Source organism: Austrofundulus limnaeus, unplaced genomic scaffold (assembly GCF_001266775.1).
Source record: "Austrofundulus limnaeus strain Quisiro unplaced genomic scaffold, Austrofundulus_limnaeus-1.0 Scaffold95, whole genome shotgun sequence".
NCBI lineage: Eukaryota > Metazoa > Chordata > Actinopteri > Cyprinodontiformes > Rivulidae > Austrofundulus > Austrofundulus limnaeus.
In genome coordinates this window covers 600,607-609,934 of record NW_013952497.1, presented here as the reverse complement: position 1 = coordinate 609,934, position 9,328 = coordinate 600,607, and the positions used below count along the sequence as shown (strand labels likewise).

Here is a 9,328-nt window from a genome sequence, read left to right as displayed (position 1 = left end):
GCTGCCCCGTGAGGGAATCCGAAGCCGTGCAGCTCGGCGAGCTGGGTTTCTGTGAGCCGCTTCGGCGCGGAGCTTAGTGGTTCCGACCGATGCTTCACAGTCCCGAAGGCTCTGGACGTCCTGCATGGAGGAGGTAAGCCGTCCGACTCCGCAGGTGTGCAGACATGAGGCAGGTGGACGGTTTTTTTTTGGAAACGTGCTCCGGTGGAGGAATGCTGGAAAATGCTTCCAGCTTTTGTAGATAGGGGTCATGAAAGTTGAGCGGACGAGCGGTGGGACAATAAGCCTCATGCTTTATAGTTTTTGTCTAGAAGATGCAGACGGCAAAAAATATGACGCGCATCTGAGCGCGTGAGTGTTTTAGAGAGGTGTCTTTATTTCAGGAGCTGTTTACATCTGAAGCAGGCTGAAGAACCTGGCAAATAAGAAGAAAAAAGGGACTTTATAATGAACATTTCTATTTTAATGGAAGCATTTTTTTGTTTTCATAGACTATTATGGTTTTAAACTCACACAGACTCATTGTCGGTRCAAATACAGTGGAGTGTGTTCTGGGAGCTTGAAAGGCAAGTTGAGTTGCATTGCTTGAATTCAGTCTTAGCAGCTCCTGCCTTACTGTTCAAGTCCAGTCCAGTCGATATGTGATGTCCCCCCCCCCCCCCCCCGGACTGTGAGTGTGACTGGTGGGGGGGACTCTCTTCAAGGTCACAGACTTCACAGACAAACATATGTTGTGCCTGGATTATTTCTATCAAAGCCGTGTTTATTTTCTACTTTCACTTGCATTGTGAACATGTTGCTGCGTGCAAGTTAGGCATTTGTTTTTGTTCATATTGTTCCTTTCAGACACATTATGATCTCCACTCAAAACAACAAACAAACAAACAAACAAACAAAAAGAAAAAAATAAAGGACACACAACCTTACTTGGGTTTTTATGCAAACGCCAACAAACTTTACCAAACATAATGTTTCTGCCTGATGTGCTTCAAATAAAGTCTCACTGGAAGTGCTGCTGATGCAGCTACAATGCAAAATGCCCGTGTAATTCTTGGTAATTAACTGTGAAATACTAAACTAAGTGGGTGGCATGGTGGAGCAGTGGTTAGTGCTGCTTGCCTCACAGCGAAAAAGGTCTCAGGATCACCTTCCAGACTTTGAATGTTCATTGTTGTGGGTTTTCACCAGTTTTCTCCCACAGATCAGAAACATGCACATTGGGTTCATTGGTAACGCTAACTTGTCCCTAAGTGTGAGTGAGAGTGTGAGTTTGTCTTGTGTCCCCTGTGATGGACTTGCCACCTGTCCAGGGTGTACCCCGCCCCTCGCACTGTGACTGCTGGAGACAGACAMCAGCTCCTCGTCACCTGGGAAAGAAAGGCAGAAACATGCATACTAAACTGATGTAAAGGTTTATAAAGAGCGTTCACACAAATTGCTGTAATACATTTGAGATTATCAGACAGAATTAACCTTAAAGGTTATAAATACAGGTAGACCTTTGTCCTGCCCTCTCTGTGTAAACAAATGAAACATTGCCTCTTATGAAAAACAGTCAGAGGGAAATGTCTTTGCACCACACAACTCTAGATATTCAAGACAAAATGGAGATKTTGGAGTTTTTTGTGCCTCCAGGCCCAAAGCAACAATGGAGACATTTCTTTTTTCCTTTTTTTCCCGTCTACCTTGATCCTGTAGCCATCAAACACTGGCCATGATCTGAACMGGTTAATTACTGAGATGAAATAATAAATTATTATTATTAAAAAAAGGTTTTGTAAGAATCTTTAGCCAAAATATGGTAATTGTTTTTCCTGTATTTCGACACACAATTGATGTGGATACTCTTGATCTATCATGGGCATTTTAGTTTTTTTTTATTAGAACAATGCACACAATGAAAAAAAATGTAATATATAAAGAGATGGGCAGAGATGCAAAGTAACTAAGTACAAATACTGTGTTACTGTACTTAAGTACAGTAACAAAGTATTTGTTACTGTACTTAAGTAGAAATTTTGGTTATCTGCACTTTACTTGAGTAATTACTTTTCAGCGTACTTTTTACTTTTACTCATTGCACTTCTACACAATTATCTGTACTTTCTACTCACTACAGTTTTTAAAAAGGTAAGAAGAAGAAAGTCGTTACTCCTATTTTATTCCGAGTTGTTATTGCTTAAAAAATACTATCCTGATAAATTGTGTCTCCTGGTCAGAGTGAATTAAATTGTGGTTGGATGAGAAGTATAAATAGATACCTTTCTGACACCCTATTAGCTTGTACACAACCCATCACAGCTGCACGCCGTTAGAAAAAAATATTTTTTGGAGAAGTCACCTCCCAATAAATGTCATTTTGGAAAATCTAACTGCTCACTTTTACTCAGTACTTTTACTTTTAATACTTAAGTAGATTTTGTGTCAGAAATTTACTTTTGATACTTAAGTACAAAAAATATCTGATACTTTAAGACTTTTACTCAAGTAATATTTTTAGAGAAGACTTTAACTTTTACCAAAGTATTTTTATGATAAGATGCTTGTACTTTTACTCAAGTATCACTTTGAGGTACTTTATACAACACTGCCTATGGGTATAACCCTGTTTCAACAAACTGAGGTCACMCAAACAGCTTTCTACAACAGCCAATCCACAGAACCCCACTTTTAAAGAGCTGAATTTGAACGAAGTGAAAGATAAATGCTAATGAGAAAAATCTATCTCAGAACACAAGCGCTAATTTCATCAGCAAACACTTTGAGGTCTGGATAGAGTTTTCCTTTAATCAGTCTGTACTCCTGGGTTTCCCTACAGAAACCACAACATGCTTCCGTTTTGACTTGGACTTTAGGCTGCAGGCCGGCGGGAAGCGCAATGAATAATGAATGGTTCTGAAAGTGTGTGTGTGACAGTTGTGCTCTATTCCATGCAGAAGTTATCTCCTCTGCCACGAAAGCCCTTACAGCAGAGCCTTTCTACCACTTTTTTTAGCTTCTGACAGTGGTTTTAGTGCTTACAGAGAATCACACTTACATCTGCATACACCTTAGAATAAAACAACAACACTAAAATACTAAGAACGACCACTTTTCACAGCACATGAGGATGAAAATAAAGGTTTATTTTGTCTTTTATAACATGTCATATTTTCTGGTAGTCTGATTAGATCTGCTTTCAAAACCAGAACAATTAAAACTYGGCTACACAGAAAGGCAGAATATTTTCATAAACTTGGCATCATTTCTATGCATGTTTTCAGTCACTCAGATAGATCATCTTATGCAGCCTACGTGGACAGCCTATGTCCCACGTAGAGTGTGGCCTACGTGGGCTGGAACCCCTGAAATGGGACACAGCAAAGGTTTATACTCTGGATAGAAAATGAAAACACAAGAAGAGGACGCCATCAGATCTGAGGTTAGACTAAGCGTTCCGTCTCCACTCCGCTCCGCTGCGCTGGTCGCAGCTGTGCGTTTCAAGTACAATTTACACTACCTCCACTCCACTCCGCTCTGGTCCGACAGACGTGCAGGAAGGAGATTGCGCGATAAATTCAGTGATAAGTATGGAAGTCACAGCAAAAAATAATCTGTGAAAGACGAACTCCAAACACAGCTGAAAACATTGATATAAAGGCATTTGGTATCTATGTTGAAACTGTCTCGCTGTCGGCTTTCTGAAACTTCTGATTTCAAAATAAAATCCACGTCTATCATGTGTGTACACATAACTTCATGCTGCATGTTTCCATCTGCTTCCCAAACAGAACGATACATTCTGACAGCATTTGTGTAGAAATACATCCATATATTTATTAATACTGTATAGCTGCAATTTCGACATTATTCCGACAAATTATCCAGCCTAAAAGTGTCTTATTTTGAAAATACGGATGTTGTGCTCGTTTCTTTTCAAAATTGACTCCGGCGCAGCTCCGGTKTTGTACGAAATTCAGTTCTCCTGTGAAAATCTGTTTCCCCTGTGTTGGAAGCGCCTCCTTCATAGGATTGGTCTGACATTATACCTGGACCAGTGTAATGCTGCGTTCACACTGAACGCGATTTCAGCTTCAAAATCGCAGCTAATGCTTCAAGTTGGATGCTTGTGCACTTTGAGGTCAGACGCAGGTCTGCTCTTGAAGCGCTGCACGGCAACAGCCTCTCCGCCCCTCCCTCCTCTGTCRGGCTCTGTTTAATGTYGGACGAGGAAGTGGCTTTGCTTTATTTACAGAGAGCAAGAGCATGTCACGTTCATCAGATAATTAATTCATAATTAATTCACCAGATAATTCAGARACATTCTGAGTTTCATCACCCAGGAGCTGCGGGAGAGGCTCACAGCTCGCTTTCAGGACTATTTTTGTCCCGAGTCCAGTCTGATGAGCCGCTGCCACGCATTGGTGYRGATATCTCCTGTCAGGACACCGACTGCAGGCACTCGATTTCAGCTAAAGAGCTCCTCTCCATCTGTTTCAGGTTAGTGGACATCATTCAGYAAACTGTCCCGTCGGGAAATATGTCGCTACGTCACACAGTGGAGTCTCTCTGATTGGTTGATGCGGCGCGTCGAGCTGCAAAAGTTCAGATTTTTTAAATTCAGAGATTTGCGCATCAAGCACATCGAAGCTCAAATTGTTCAAATCGCGCTGCTCTAATCGCGCTTGAGGCTCCGCAGCACTTCCCGACGCTGATTGAAGCTCGTCCACCATAGACTTTGCATGTAAACCTGATGCTCCTGATGCTGAAATTGCATTTGGTGTGAACGCACCATAAGGTTAACCACTAGGGGGAACAGATTTTCACAGGGGAACTGAAATTCGTACAACACCGGCATCCGTCAAAAATAGGATCTGTTTTAATTGTGACGGATCGCCGTCCGCTCACCGCCGCCCTGCACAGCCGTGTGCAGCCAGTGTAAACACTCTCATTGATTATAAAGGGTGCGTATTTGCTGCGGAGGTCGGACCGGAGCGGAGACGTAACACAAGTAATGTAAATTAGGGGGTAAAGACGAGGCTATGGTGTCTTCATATTTTCAACATGTTGCGTTTTGTTCACCTGCACAAAAAATGCAAGGGAGGCATTTGCAAAATTGTTTTAGTCCAGACACTGTTTTACACAAAAATRCCATTTTAAAGCTCTAAATGTTTTTTTTTTCTTCTTCCCCCTTATTTTTGTAGATGCCAGAAATCTGCTCATTCAGTCCCCCAAAGCAAACTTTCAAACAGAAAACATAAATGGTGATACTGATGTTTCTGTTTGCCTTTAACTGCCGTAAACACAACTCATGGAGGCCACATTAATAARTTTGTTGCATTTGTTCCAGATTTGGTGGTTTTAGATTGGGTCGTGCATTTGTAAATGAAGCCCTTTCTCAGATGCAGTAAGTGGCGTTAGCAATGCAGCGTTTCTACATTTTTAGTTGAGATCCGTCCATAAATAGAAGCGGATTGAAAGAGCTGCACTTTCTGAGTTTGCACATTTTTATCTTTATCTTTCTGCTATTAGTCAAACATGTGACGCTTCTGCTTTAAGCTGTGGCAGAGTGGTCATCCTCCAGTTTAGTTTCCAGCACTGTGCCATGTGTTTGAGTGGTGGGATCAAAAGATAAACGGGTTCTAAAGTACTCTTTGAAGCTAAATAAGATTTAAAACTTCAAAGTGAGTGGACTTTGAATCTGTATGTGTCACATTAAGGGTTTCTGTGGTCGGGCGCCTCTGCTTTTCATCAGATGTCCACTCTTTCATATTGTTTCTCCCCTCTTCCCCTCTGTCTCTCTCAATCACTCTTCTCTGTGGTTTTACAGTAGCTATTTTCCCTAGCTCCCGTCATACCGTAACTCCCAGCCGATGCGCTGCAGCTGCATGAATTCAAGTCATTAATTATGGAAAACTTTCCCTCTCAAACACACACAAAACACACATACACACACTCACTCATATAATAGAGTCCTCCTACAGTGTGTTCCAGTGTTGGGCAAGCCTCGGGGGTCTATCTTTCAAGTCTTAACTCTGTTCTCTGCGGCGGTGTGGACCTATTTCCAAAGATGTTTTCAGGGAGTCTGTTCTTGGTGACTTATCCATCTTACTTATTCATGAAATTCAAGGCATCAGTTACATAACCGACTGGCCCAGTTTGTTATAGCATAACTATGAACTTATCCAGGCTTTATTCAGATTAATAATAAAGGAAGTTTTGGCTTAGAGATGAATAGGCAGCTGTAATGCATCAGTAGAATTTGGTAGTTTTGTCACAATATGATGAGTAAGTACCTTATCTATGGTCCCTTAAAGGAAATGTTTAAAATACGACCTTGATGAATGTATTGAAGCTCTTTTTTCTGTGCAGGACCATTTAATAAACTACATTTTCACCACTTTCCCTGCACGCTAGCAAAGCTACTTTCAATACCAGCTGGAAATTTTCAATATCCTTATATGGTTTGAGATTTCCTCTTTAAAATGAAGTCATGAAATTAGAATACACTAAAAATAGGGTTCCGGCTGATTTTCCAGAGGTCTTCTCAATTAGCAAGACAAGTCAAGCCATGTCTTTGGGACCACTCATGATAGGATGATCCAAGTATCAAAATGTAGCTTAAAGGGGCAATATCATGTAAAATCAACTTTTTTTAGTTTTATAACATGTTATAATATTATACTCATAAAAAACGTGCCCAAAGCCTTGCTTTGACTCATTCATGCATGTTTGAGAAATCCTGCAGCATTTTTAAGCAGCCATGCTGAGGAGCAAAACAACAGGTGGGGACCAGAAACGTCATTTGGGACCAGAAACGCCCCTGGAACGTGTCTTTAAGCCGAGCTTCCTAATCACGGAGCACACCTCCCCACCCCACCCATGACTCCTGCAGGCTCTCGGCATTAACAAAGCAAAGTGAAAGTGAAACTTAAACTGTCTGCTGCTCTTAACACTACTTGTCACTCAGTGAAGCTCTTTTCAGATTCAAAATAACTTTGAGGAAATGTATTTTCAGATGCCAAGTAAACTGTATCAAAGTGCACGTGCGAACACCCCCACCCCACCACCCCCACTGCAATGGGCGGGACAGAAGCGGAAGGTGGTTCTTAAAGAGACAGAGGCCAATTTCATGGTGTTTAGAGGAAGTGATGAGAAGATAAATTTATTTTCTATTTAAACATAAAAACAGCATTTTAATATTAACTAAAGTTGACAAATACACTTTATTGTGGTATAGTATTTAAATATATGCCTGAGAAACACATAATATTGCCCCTGTAAAACACCTGAAATCTGAAAATGGGCTGAAAATGTTTTTTATATTGACCAAATATTACATAAGCCTTCATTTTATGTAAAGGGTTACATACATGTGAAAATAAACAACTACCAAGTGTATTAAATACTTTTTAGGATCACTAGGTGGTCATTTGTAGATTGGTTTTAATTGTTTATTGATCTAGTGAAAGCTGTTAAATTGATTTATTTGCTGAGCTACTAATTTTGTTCTTTGAAACTCGGGTATGATAAGCAGGATAACCAATTGTTTTTCAAAAAAAAAAAAAACCCATTGCATTTAGCAGGTTATGTATAGCAGAGACTCCTAAAGTTGTGGTCACGATGGGTCACAAAAAGTTTGGGATTTTGGGATGATTAAAATAATAATAATAATAATAATAATAATAATAATAATAATAATAATAATAAAAAGGATTGCTAATATATTTTTTGCAACAGTTGTTATGCTGAATTAATTACATACTTTAACCAAAGATAGTTGGAGTTATTGTATGTGACATGAGCTGAAATGTTTGGGAACCATTGCTGTGGAGGAATTCCTGGATGCTTTTTTTAAACTTCCAGGCAGCTCAATTTAATTAGTGCTGGTTATTTTTTTACTATAGCTGGTAATCTGATTTTACTGTCTAAAATCAGAGATTAACAGTCACAATAAGCTCAGCTCACTTCACCAGTCTTTGAATCATTAGGCCACATCTACTCCAGATAATTTTGAAGTCAGAGTTTCTGCTGTGTTTGCACCTCTTGCCTACAGACTAATAATATTTGGTCAGAACACTTTTTTTAAAAAGCACTTTTCAAACTGGACATTTGTTTAAAAAAACTCACCTTTTGGAGCCTCCGTGTGGACTCCAGATTCCAGAGTTTTTCAGAACATATTTTGTGCATATTCACCATCACTTTGTGCCTTAGAAACTATTGAACTACAACAACAATGGAGGTGTTTTATCTCTTTTTGTATGTGTTTTGAATTATCCTAACACTGTTCTTATCAATCTGTGAGGGAATTATAGTTGGTATAAAAAACAAACAAGTATAGCGGGACGTTTTAGTTAGATAATGAAATTCTTTCGCTGTGTTTTGATGTCATTAATGTGGACATTATTGCCACCTACTGATGTGGTGCCGTTACTACAGAGTTTTTGTTAAACTATTGTGTGTATCCCCCCCCCCACCTCCCCCACTGTAAAAGTTAAACTTAAACTAAAAACACATAAAGCATTTTGCTAAAGATCAGTAAAGTCTGTCGTTTCTTTCCAGAGCAGAGTTTAGCCAGCTTGTACTCAATTTTTTTCCTTACTTTCCACAGATACGTACACTTATGAACGTTCTGCACAAAAGAGATTAAACAAAGACATCAAAGAACTTCTGTTTTTTGTCCTTGAGATGTCTTAATTTATATTCTTGTAGTCAGATATGAAGCAGTGCCACAGAGAAAACTTTAGAATAATTTGTCCTTCACTTGTGTTTCACCCTGTCGCACTGCTTCTTTGAGAAGACTCTTTTTTTTCTGAGTTTGTGTGTGTGCAGCGTCTCACAGGCTGAGCAGGTGCACATTACACAGAAAGACGGAGCCCACTGAGCAGAGAGGGGTGGGGGAGACGGGTGACAAAAGGAGGGAGGGGAGAACTGTCTTCATAGGTCCGACAAAAGAGTCAGTGTTTTTCTCTCCCAGTGTGCTCAGCAAAGACACAAGTGGCGGTKGTGGAGGCAAGAATAAGAGGGGCCCTTCGGTCACATTGTGTTGCTCTCGTTGCTTCACCTTCAGCGGGAATTCAACAGAGGTCTCCACGGAAATCAGAGCAAATACCAAGAAGAAGAAATGACAAACACTCAAAAAAACGACTCAAATATGTTATCAGGAGGCTATAATAAAGCAACGCCTTAAATGTAACATACAACATTTCAGACTGAAACAGTTTGACGTAGATAGGAGCTGTTTCAGTCAGATAAATCCCTGGAAATAAATTTAAACCAATGTTGGGTCCTCTAAAGTGGCAGAAAGTGTGTGTGTGTATGTGTGTGTGTGTGTGTGTGTGTGTGTGTG

The 9,328-nt window shown here is 40.1% G+C and overlaps 1 protein-coding gene across 6 annotated transcripts in view; it reads left to right on the top strand.

Moving 5' to 3' along the window:
* Positions 1-9,328, top strand: part of veph1 (ventricular zone expressed PH domain-containing 1) — a 104,483-nt gene continuing 95,155 nt past the window's right edge. For all 6 annotated transcript variants that reach the window (XM_014012826.1, XM_014012825.1, XM_014012824.1 and 3 more), the window contains exon 1: positions 1-133. The gene's annotated coding sequence lies outside the window, so the exon portion shown is untranslated. The remainder of the gene's footprint in view (positions 134-9,328) is intronic.